This window comes from Chlorocebus sabaeus, chromosome 2, assembly GCF_047675955.1.
Source record: "Chlorocebus sabaeus isolate Y175 chromosome 2, mChlSab1.0.hap1, whole genome shotgun sequence".
NCBI classification, from domain to species: Eukaryota; Metazoa; Chordata; class Mammalia; order Primates; family Cercopithecidae; genus Chlorocebus; species Chlorocebus sabaeus.
Genome location: NC_132905.1, coordinates 12,630,468 through 12,642,601, shown reverse-complemented (window position 1 = coordinate 12,642,601; position 12,134 = coordinate 12,630,468). Strand labels below are relative to the sequence as shown.

Genomic DNA, 12,134 nt, shown 5'->3' with positions numbered 1-12,134 from the left:
GGTGAGGCTCAACCAGGTTAAGTAACTTGCTCACCATCCTACAGGTCACAAGTGATCAGGTGGCAGCAGCCTCCATTGGCCCTGTTTGTTTCTTCTGTTGTACGGCTGATTCCTGATTCAGAAAAAGTCAAAATCCCCCCATCCCAGCCCCCCAAGTCTGGCCTATGCATTTTAAGACAGGCAAGTCTATCCCACCAGGTCAGCAAGAAGAACCCAGAGACATGCAAACATGGCCTCCGCATGTCAAAGACCCACAGCGTCAAAGAGAAAGCTACTCAGACTCACCCCCTACCTGCCACCAAATTCAAGATCTGCCTGTTCTTAGTGGCAACTTAACTGTCCTGACACAAAGATAAAAAGGCATCAATATCTGTTGATTCTTGCTGTTCCTTTTTCTTGGTGTAAAGTACTAAGAGTTCGCTCACTGCAGGAAAAAATAGACAAGATAAATTACAAAGAGAATACCCCCTGAAAATAAGTAAGCATTTGAATGTACATCCTTCCAAACTTTTTTTCACTCCAAACTGTTTTATTATTCATTTTATTTTTCCTCTTATTTGACAAATAATAATTTTATCTATTTATGAGGTACAATGTGTGATGCTTTGATGTGTTTACATTGTGGAATGATGAAATCAAGCTAATTAACTCATCCATCACCTCACATACTTATTGTTTGGTGGTAAAAACATTTCAAATCTACTCTTAGCAATTTTGAAATGTAGACAATGATTATTTACTATAGTTACCATTCTGTACAAGAGATCACTAAAGCTTATTCCCCTAACTGAAGTTATCTACCCTTTCAGATTTTTCTTCCAGGCACATAGATCAATATACTGGCATTCGAGTTTATGTATTGCCTCCATTGGCTAAGATGGTCATGTCCTCTTGTCATTGAATCTTGCTTTACGAGAATCTCAAAGAACTACTTGGCATATCCCAGGGTTTGGACTAGCCCAAGGCCAGTGAGGTCCCCAGGACACATGATCTGAGGAGGCATTCACTATCAAGGTCCAGCAAATGCAAGGTGGGCACCTGAGTGAGCCCCACTCTCCATTTGGCTCCCTGGTGCCTCTCTTCCCGCACCCCAGCCCCAGCCCTTGCGTGCCCATTCTGCCTGTGGATCCCTGCAGCCAGTTTGCACATTTAGATGGTTCCCAACTTTCCCCCATTACAAACACTGCAATAAGAACCCTTGCAAATGGCAGTTCCCTGAAAACGACTCTGCTATCAACTGTGCTCAGGGCTTTTTAAATACTCTCAGTTGGACGATTCCAATCCAAAATGTGGGACTGATTTTCAAAATGGCAATGGGCCAAACAAACTGTTTTGAATTTTACTAAAATAAAACATTAACGATGTTAAGTAGCATTTTTGTTGAATTTGAAATATTAGGAAATTGCTATCATCCTCAAAGATTTCACTCTGAAAGAAAGAAAAAGCCCAGAGTGGCGGGGGCCGGGGGAAGGCCGGGCCGGGGGAGGGTGCCGGGGAAGAGTACTGCAATTCCCCATGGCCATGCAGCATGTGGGGAGAAAATGTGTACAAACACACATGGATCCCAGTTGAGTATTTATTTTGGGGTGCAGAAGTTGCAGTACATACCTGCCACCCTAACCCCACCTTCCACCCCACATACACACACACAGACACACACACAAGCAGACCAGGCACACTTCGTCCATGACTTGACTCTCAGTCATTCCAACAAGCCATGATTGTGTGTTAATCACTTCAATAAAAACCCTAATTCTTGGTATCTCTCTCTGCCTCCATCCCATATTAGATCCATCCCAAAGCCCTGTCAATTCCATTCCCTAAATCCCACTCAAATTTGCTACCTGTGCCTCCTCCATCACTTCCACTCTAGTACCCTGGTCAAAGAGGGGGCCCAGTTTCCTTGCTCACCCCTCTCCCTCCACCTACACAGTCTTCTTCACATAGCAATCCAGCTAGAAAGATCCTCAAAATGGTAAGTTAGAGCTTATGCCACCTCTGCTCAAATCCCAACAGCAAACATCTTCCTTGCATCAAAAAGCCCAAGTCCTTACCATGACTCAGAAGATCCCATATGATCTGGCCCTGCTTCTCTATCTCCCACTCACCCTTCTTCCCTCCCCGCTGTCCCCCATGAGAGCCACACTGGCCTCGTCACCCTCAAGAGACCGAGGCACCCAGCAGGCAGGTGCCCATCCCTGGATTCCAACACTTATCGTGCCCTCAGCTTGAAATGCTCTCCCCGCATGACCCACAGGGCTCACCCCACTCTTCATTCAAACCTGTCCTCAGGTGACCTCTCATCAGAGAAGCCTTCCCAGACAGCCGCACCCCAAGGTGACACCCCACGCCCTTCTCACTCTCCCTCCACACACCCTGCCTTAAGTTGCATCATCCACCTGACACTTCCCTCCACCTGACCCTGCATGTGATAGTTATTTGCTCTTCGCTGCCTCCCCCAGTAGAATGTCAGTCCCCTGGGGGCAGCCCCCCATCTTTCCTGTTCATGGTGCAGCCTCAATGCCTAGAGCACCATGCAGGTGTCCAACAAGTGAGCAAGGCTAGAAGGGAGTGTGTGTGACATCATGGAAGGAGCCAGAGCAGCTGCGGTCTCTCCAGATGTGCCCCTCTCGCATGACAAAGGGCTGTTATACGCCCACACCGGCTTCTCTCCAGCTTGGGCAATTCTCCTCCCGGCCCACAGCGACCATTGTGTCACAGAGCCTTGTCCTGCTTGGTGTGGGCACGACTCAGCTGGTTGGACAACTGATACCTGGGCTGCTCTGTTCCAAACAGAGGTGACAGCATCTCCAGGTACAATGAAGGAGCCCTGTGCCTGCTTTCTGACCCAGCTGGGATCCCACTGGCTGGATGTGTCTTCAGTCCGGCAGGAGGCCACTGTGGTCAGCTGCCCTGCTGATAGCGGCACATTTTGCAATTACACAGGGAACCATAAAAAGAGAATTAGACACTCTGGACAGGCTTGAAAACCAAACAAGTCAGGCTCTCTCAGTATTCTAAATTAAGAACCAAGTCATTCTATATTTCTCACATCACTGAAAATTAAAAACAGACATATCTACCGCAGAGCAAGCACGCTCACTCAAGAGAGGCTTGATGGCCCAAAACATGCTAGATTTGTTTCCAATTACCATGTCCACATTTGAAACCCCGAGAAAGCCCTAGAAACCAGCGTGGGGAGATCAGAGGCAAGGCACATTAGCCTAACAGGACTCAGGACCAAAGGCTGAACCCCAGCCCCCTTACTCACGGCCCCCATGGGGTCTTTGAATAAAAAACCTGGATCATTTTGTCCCCTCCTTTGGCCTGGAGTCATGAACCTTCCCTTCTCTGCTCTCACCTGCCCTCTCCACTCTCAGTCTCCAGCTTCTGATGCCCTGGACAGACATGTCAACCCAGCCATGGGCTCCCTACCAGCATTCCCGTCCCTCCCACCATATAGGAGCTGGGTCTGGAAGGATGGGATTAAAATATGCAAGCATTCTTCGAGTTGAACTTTGAAGTTGGGCTTTTTCTTGTTGATTTTTTTTTTTTTTTAAGACGTCGTACAAGTGCTTTTCACGTCTTCTGTCTGTATTCCTCTTGTGTAGAACCAGTGTAACACTGAGATCAAGAGTCCTGGACTCCAACCATCTAGGTTTACATCCCGGCATTGGCACTTAATGTGTCATGGCAGGAAGGTGACTTGCCATCTCCAGGCCTCAGTTTCATCATCTGTAAATGGGCTCCTGACCCCGCACACCTCATCAAGCTGTTGGCAGGATCAAGCGGGCTATGCATAAAGCATGTCACAAGCAATCAATGTTAACTTTCATTCATATTTTTCCATCTATGGCTGGGTGACTTGTGGCAATTAAAGGCCTCTTCTCTGGTCTCGGTTCTTGGAAGAAATCAACTTGAAGATTGCCTTTCAGTGCTAACATGTAATGATCCTCAGGTACATTTAGAATAAAATCCAGGCCAAGGAGAGTGGATTCTTTGAGGCCAGGAGCTCAAGACCAGCCTGGCCAACATGGTGAAACCCTGTCTCTACTAAAAATACAAAAATTACCCGGGTGTGGTGGCACACACCTGTAGTCCCAGCTACTCAGGAGACTGAGACACCAGAATCATTTGAAACTGGGAGGCAGAGGTTGCAGTGAGCGAGCCGAGATTGTGCCTCTACCCTCCAGCCTGGGTGACAGAGCGAGATTCTGTCTCAAAAAAAAAAAAAAGAAAGAAAGAAAAAGAAAAAGAACATCCAAACTGCCCATCGCAGCTGGCAAAACTCTGCATGATCAGGCCCCTGCCCCTATCACCAGCTTCATCTCCCCCACTCCAGTCCAGCCACATGGGCCTCTTTGCTGCTCCTGGAACAGGCCACATTTGTTTCTGCCATAGGGCCTTTGCATACACTATGCCCTCGGCCTAGAACATTCTTTCCCTGGGTCTTCTCACAGCTAATTCCTCCTGATCCTTCACATCTCAGCCTACATGCAGGGCCCTCCCTGGGTCGCCTGGCAGAAAGACAGCTCCCCTAGCATCGCTCCATCACATCTTCCTGTTTATTTCCTTCCTGACTGTGCTAAGTGTTACCTTATGTGTTTGCTTATTGCCTGTTCCCACCTCCTGCCCCACTAGAATATAAGCTTGTCCATCACCATGCCTCAGCACCTCCAACAGTATTTGGCATACAGTAGATGTTCAATAAATATTTGCTGAATAAATAAATGAATAGATTGATTCTCAGGTTCCTATGTGGATCCACATATTGCCGAGTGATTCATTCTCCAGCAACTCTGAGAAAGGAGGCTCATTCATGTCTGGAACAGAATCCCTACATTTGGAGTCTGCCTAAACTCACGACCATTTGAGCCAGTCTGCAGGAATGTGTCTCACCATGAAAGAGACATATTATACCAGGCCAATTACACTGAAAGTCAGAAGAGCAGACTAACTTGGGCTGGAAAAATGAAGTGTACAATCTTGAGATTGAGTTGAAAGCACAGCAGCCTGGCAGCTCACGGAGATGGTGAGGGAAAAGTGAGGCACGTGCAGTGCTGCCTGCTGCCAACTGTTGACCCAAAGACCAGACAACAGGGGGAAAGCATCCTTCAGAAACATTTCTCCCAGAGTTTCTCACTCACGACGCTGACCTGATATTAGAGAACAAGGTATCTACTATGTGCAGAGGCCTGAGCTCTGGGAGAAGCAGGGGAAAGGGAGAGGTTTGATCCCCAAGAGACGGCAACTAGGGAATGGAGCTTGCAGAAACCCTGTGCAAGCATCTGGCCCTGACCGTGCCCAGCATGGCAGTGTGTGAACGCTCCAGGAATGCTGGGATGGGAGGCTACAGCACCAGCCCTGATGGCAGCCGCTTCAGAACACACTGATAAGACATTCCTCTGCGGGAGCCAGGGGAGGGAGACCATCTGGATAAACAGCTAATGCTTGTCGGGCTTAGTACCTAGGTGATGGGTTGATAGGTGCAGCAAACCCCCATGGCACACGTTTACCTATGTAACAAACCTCTGCATCCTGCACATGTATCCCAGAACTTAAGATAAAATTAAATTAAAAAACAAAAACATTCCCAGGAAACTGCTGTTCAGCTTCACAAAACTGTTCCACCAGAGACATCTGGATGAGCCATAAGTTCTGACCTCTCCCCTTTCACTACAGCCACAGCTGAAAAAGAACCCCAAGATGGTAAAGAGACAAAAGCCAGGGCTGAGGAAATGCAGGACAGCCAGCCGAGCCAGCCACGGCATAAAAAAGGTGGGTTATTCCCAATCGAATGACACCTCCGCCCCCACACCAAAGACTGTGCAGGTCTCTCTGGATTCAGACCAAAAATTCTGAGTCACTTTTGCCACAAGGGGGGAAAGAAAAGGAGAAGGCAGACGTGATGTGTACCTTTCCACACTCTATTTTGGGATTTTAAGATCCAGTTTCTTTCATTTCAAAGGGTGGGTTTTTGGAGGGCTCTCTGCATAACTCTTAGACTCAGCACGGCGAGACGGCGCTGAGACGGGCTCTGTCGGTGACCTGGGGAGAGGCGGGACCCACTGGCAGATCAACAAAACGCATCATTCAGGAACAAGGGGCCCGTTCTTGTGTGGAGTGCATGGGGCCTGGCTTCCATAAACATGATGGAAGCCTGTGGGCTGAGCCAGTCTGACTCACCTCTTCATCGGGGCCATTCCCAAGTTCATTCACTCCTCCGTTTAGTCATTCATGCAGCAGAGTGCCTCTCAGGGAAGGAAGATTAAGCTGAAGGCTGTCCTTCAGGATTATTAATATACATGCCTTTGGTGAAGAATCGAGTGCTTCTCTGGATGGGTGGTAACATTCGGGATTATCATAATCCCACAATTTAAGACATTGGGGTAAGAAACTAGTAAATCAGGATTTCTCAACCTCAGCACTATTGGCCAATGTGGACTACTGATTTGGGGGCCAAATAAGTCTTTCTTGTCGGGGGCTGCCCTGGGCACTATAGGGTGTTTGTTGGCATCACTGGACTCTACCCAGTAGGTGCCAGCAGTCACCCTTTCCCCAACTGTGATGCACAAAAAAGTCTCTGGACATTGCTAAATGTCCCCTGAGACATGAAATCACTCCCATTGAGAAACATTCTTAAATTAAGCAAAATTTATGAGGAGGGGAAAGAGAAAATCTGCACTGAAACCCTATGCCTTGTCCATCAGAAAGTGTTTCAAGAGGACCTTCAAGAAACACCCCAGATCCTCCCACTTTTCACGTTCTCATCAACCTCCCTGGGTCCTGGCACTGCCATCTGGATCCCTGCATCTGGCCTCTCACTGATCTCTGCCTTGTCCCTTGTTCCCATTCTGAATAGAATCTCCACAAGCAGCCAGAGGGATCTTTTAAAAGCAAGTGAGATCCCATCACTTCCCTACTTAAAATCTACCCATGGCTTCCGGGTGCATAAAGAATTACATTCAAGCTGGGCGTGGTGGCTCACGCCTGTAATCCCAGCACTTCGGGAGGCCAAGGTGGGCGGATCACTTGAGGTCAGGAATTCACGACCAGCCTGGCCAACATGGTAAAACCCCGTTTCTACTAAACATATAAAAATTAGCCAGGTGTGGTGGTGGGTGCCTGTAATCCCAGCTACTAAGGAGGCTGAGGCAGGAGAATCGCTTGAACCCAGGAGGCAGAGGTTGCAGTGAGTCAAGATCACACCACTGCACTCTAGCCTGGGCAACAGAGTGAGACTCTGTCTCAAAAAAAAAAAAAAAAAAAAAAAAAGAAAGAAAGAAAAAAAAAAAGAAGTGTGCAGATGACTTGCAGAAGAGTTACTGAGAGGAAGCTCACCAAGACAGTGAGGGGGCCCCTTTGGCCCTGTCTCCCTCCCTTCTTGAAATTCCAGTGCTTGGAGTATAGAGGTGGTAGCTACAGCCCCAGCAATCATTTTGAACCATGAGGTGGCCTGGAGTTGAACAGGAGGTAAGAAGGAACCTGGATTCCTAATGACTTCATAGCACTTTGGACTACCCATCTCTAGATTTTCTACATTCTTAGATGAGAAGCAACTGTTATTTGGGGTTTTCTGTTAGAGATAATTAAACCTAAGTCTAACTGAAGGACTCATCAACCCATCAGCATCACATCAAGTCCTCCACTCCTTCATTCAAGTTCTTCTCAACTGCATTGCAAAGACAGTAAGACAACCATGTCTAGGTGGCTTCTAGTTAAACAAACTCAAGGTACAAACGGCACGTGGATCCGTGCACCAGCCTGCTTTATCAAAGGTTTCAAAAACAATGATTTCTCTGAAAACCCAGTGCCAAAAGAGAATCTGAAAGAAACTGCCATGTACAAAGAGTCAGATGATTCAACTGCTCAGAAACATACCAAGTAATGACACCCAAGTCAGTCTGCAAATGTTCTCATCCTCTTACTCACAATCCAAAAGAACGTCTAGAAAGGTATTCCCAAGAGGAGAGGTGAAGTGGGGAAAGACGACTGTCTGACACACGCAGGAATGACGATGGTCCTCGCTAGAAATAAAATTGCTGCTTACTTTCTGTCTGGTTTCCGAATTGCTTTTTCCTGGTTAAAAGGTGCCAGGCCTGGCAGCTTTCTAAACATTTAACATTCAATTCAAGTCAACAAATATTTGTTGAGTTCTGCCTATTCACAAAAAGGGCCATGTTGGGGAAAACTGGATAATAGGGAGACGCTATAATTAATCATAACAACCACAAAAATGACAGCTAATAATGTATGAAGTGCTTGCTAGATACGGGGCATTGTGATGTATGATATCTATCAATCTTCACTGCAACTCTGTGAGAGAGGTATTATAATTTTAAACAAGAGGGAATTGAGGCTCAGACAGATTCGTTTGCTCAAGGTCACACAGCCAAGAAGAGAGAAGCCAGGATTCCAACATGGCAGGTCTACCTCCAAGACCCATTCTCTTGACAATTATACGATCTTCTGTTCCTGTAGTCTCTAAAGAGGGAAGAATACACAGCCACAAATGGCCACACCACTGTTCCCCAACCTCATTTTCAAGTCATATTCCTGATCTTCTACTGGACTGTGGGTTACTGAATCTCTTTACAATTTAAATTCATATCTTTACTTACAGAAATGTATCTTAAAAGAAACTTTATGTTGCTATCATAAACAGGAAACCAGGATCACCAGCGGGAAATCAAAGGTGCGCATAAATACACAACAAAATAAACGTGCCATTAAAATAATTATAGCAGCTATCCATGGTGGCACATGCCTGTAATCCCAGCTACCTGGGAGACTGAGACAGGAAGGTTGTTTGAGCCCAGGAGTTTGAGACCAGCTTGGGTAACATAGTGAGACTCTGTTTCAATTTTTAAAAATTTAAATTAAAAAATAAAATAATTATAAATGTTAAAAATGCTGACTGAGTAACACAACATTAATCAGCATGCTCCTCTCCCAGGGAACCGCAGTTTGCAGAACACAGGACTGGCACTCAAAGTACAGCAGAGGAGGTGCTGGAGCACCAGGTTTGGGGAGCCCCAGGGTGGGAGGTCACCATCTCCAAAGCCAGTAGATCATCAAGAGATGGTTAAGAAAACCACCCGGGTCAGTGCCCAGACACAAGAGGTGCCCAGCAAACCTTTGCAAAAGGACCCAAGGAGGTCTGCTAAGGACTCTTCACCAGGAGAGAAAAAATACCACTCCCTGCCCACATGCTAGAACGGTCCTGTGTTCAAAGAAAGGACTAGAAAAAGAAAAATCATCTCCTGGCTCCAGGGCACACATTTTTAACCTTTTTTGTACCAATGACCCCTTTTGCAGCTTGGTGAAGCCATGGTCCTATCTCTGAGTGATTCTTCCACATGCATAAAATGGACAAGGTTAAAAAGAAGGAGGAGGAAATCAACCAATGTATAAAAATGTAACGTATTTTCCCCAAACTAAAAAGTGGCATTCGTTCAGGTAGCCTGTCTGTCTGTCTTCCTTGCTCTGGGTTTGCATGCACTGTGCCTGTGAGGTATGCAATGGTAGACCAGTAAATATTCAACGACCAGTTCTCCAAGACAGAAAGCTTGGTTTGCAGTGTTTGCCCATTTCCATGGTGTCAACGCTCCCACAGTGGCTGATTTCCAGCTACCGGCGTGGAGACACTGTATATGCAGCTGGGAGGAGAAACGCAGCGGTACCACCACATGCTCCCTCCGCCACGCGGATACAAGGATGCCTATGACGTCGGGCACACAGGTTAGAACAACACGTAACAGAGTTCCTGGAACTTTAAAAATCAGCTCTCACGAGGCCATGAAAACTGGCTGCAGGACACTCCTGGGCACCCATGGGTCTCTACGTGCTTCTGTTTAGGTGCATATCTACTCAGACTGCAGTCTGTCCATCTCTTACTCTCTTCTCCCGGTGATTTTCACACCTGCTAGCTGAGAACAGCCCCACCCCCACCAACACACACACACACACACACACACACACACACCCCTTGGCCCAACCCTACTCCCCGTGAAAGCTTACGAGGACCCTGCTATGGTCTGGCCTGCACGCACATACTCCCCGGTGCCCCCGGCAGTGCCATGAAACCCCTTGTTCACCGGCCCGGGCTCCCCTTAGATCTGGAGAAAGCCGCATCCCCGTGCATCCCAGAAATGGGCAAACCCTGCAAACCAAATCACCTCGGCCCCAAGGCTCCCAGAGCCTTCTCGTCCCCGCAGGAGGGAGAGCCTCATCTTTAAATCCCATCACACACATCTTCCTGTCTAGACGAGGTCCCTGGCTGCCAGGGCCTCAGAGTGAATGGATTCACAGCCTCCGCCCCCTGGCACCACCGAGCCCTGCCGCACCCCGCCGCTGTGCTCAGGACGACCTGGGCAGCCCCCCCGACTTCTAGAGAAGACGCAGAGGAGACTGCGCAATCAACAGACAGGAGTGTGCGTGAGGGCAGCATGACAGGGGCACGCCATCCCAGAGAAGCAGGCACCCGCCGCGCTGAGCGTCATCCATCATCCTTTCGCTGAAAAGTTGGAAAACAAACAACAAAAACCCCGCCCGGCCTCATTTAATGCGAACCAAACACAAAAGCCACAGGGGAAAGCTTTTCCTCTCTGTGCTTCCCTTTTCCGGCGGAGGAACACCACCAGCCAAGATAAGGGGCTGTGCGAGGCCCTCTGCGTGGCTTCAAAGGGCTGGCACCCGCCCCCTAGGCCCGCTCCCACTCCCACTGGCTAATGGGCTCCCTGCTCCAGCCCTTGGGGGAGCAGGAGGCGGCCAGGGCTCCATGCCAGGCGACTTGGAAGAGGTTTAAGGCTCACGCCACAGAAGGGAGGAAGCCCGGCCTGTCAAGAGGCGTGATAAAGCAGCTCCTTATCACAGTTTTCCTTTCAACTGCCTCCAAGTGAGCGCCGGCCGGGGCTGGGCCTGTCAAGGCCGAGCGTGTTCCTTTCATGTCGCCCTGTGTTCCTCGCTCAGCGACGTATCCACGGGCACATGGAACTGTAGCATCAGCATTGGAGTCTGCAGCTTGGGGCCGGAGTCTCCAGGAGGATGCGATCGTGTGCCTCCCAGCCTGGGCCTCTGGTGAACCATGTAGTATCTGCAAATCCACTAGAACCATCTGGGTCCCAGTTTTGCCATCAGGAAACCAGGAAAAGAAGATTCCAGAGCAGTAGGGCCTAACGGTTTAGACTGGGGGCTAGGGAGTCAGCGGACCCAAGCTCAAGTCCCAACTGCTGAACTTGCTGGCTGTGGACCTTGGGCAGGTCACTCCGACTCTTCAACCCATGTGTCACATAGAAAAAAGTGCTTGTACATTTCATACAGTTACCAGGATTCAATGAATTGGTACGTGCACAGCTCTTAGAACCAGTGCCGGCACATAGTAAGCACTCAGTAAACGTTGGCCTTCATCTTGCTATAATTCTTGTTATTTTCTCATGGGGCTGTTATGGGCATAGAATGGGGATCGGGGACGTCACATTGCAACTGAGTGATGTGAAATGGACAACATGCTAGAGAAATGATTTTGATCTTCTAGGCACCTCCCACTCACAGGGGGAATGTCCCAGACTGACATAGTGAATCTACTGTAAAAGAAAGCCTCTCATTACTTGAGCACCTTTCCACCCCGACTGTGAGTCTCACTCACCGGGGCCCTGGACTCAGACGGCAGCTCCATCTGAGGCCCCTGGAATGCAGCAGACACTGGTTGAACACCACGGCAGGGAAACACCACTGGGCCTATTCCCTGAGAGGCGGGGCGTGCTGAGAGACAGGAACACAGTCGATCGCACTGAGAGCAGCTCGGTCCCTGTCCAGTCCTTTCATCAGTGGCAACCTCAGCACCATGTCCCCAGAGAGCTGCCCCCCACTGTGATGGGCATCAAACACTTAGCAAAGAGCCAGCCCAGAACATGACACCCTTGACCATCAGTCTTCTCAGACCCAACCAAGTCTCAGATCCGAGACTGGTTGGCGCTGCTGAAAGCTGGCCACACCTCTGAGCCCTCGCCTGTGCAAAGGGGAAAATTATAGATGCCCACTCCATGCCCCATGAGCTGTGGCAAAGATTAGACGATATAATGGGGACAGTGCCTGGCACAGAGTGGGTGCTCAGTGAGTGTCAGCAGTGACCA

At 48.7% G+C, this 12,134-nt stretch overlaps 1 protein-coding gene across 3 annotated transcripts in view; it reads right to left on the bottom strand.

Annotated features, from left to right (window-relative positions):
• NFATC2 (nuclear factor of activated T cells 2) overlaps positions 1-12,134 on the bottom strand; it is a 171,783-nt gene that overhangs the window by 94,713 nt on the left and 64,936 nt on the right. The gene's annotated exons all lie outside the window — the stretch shown is intronic.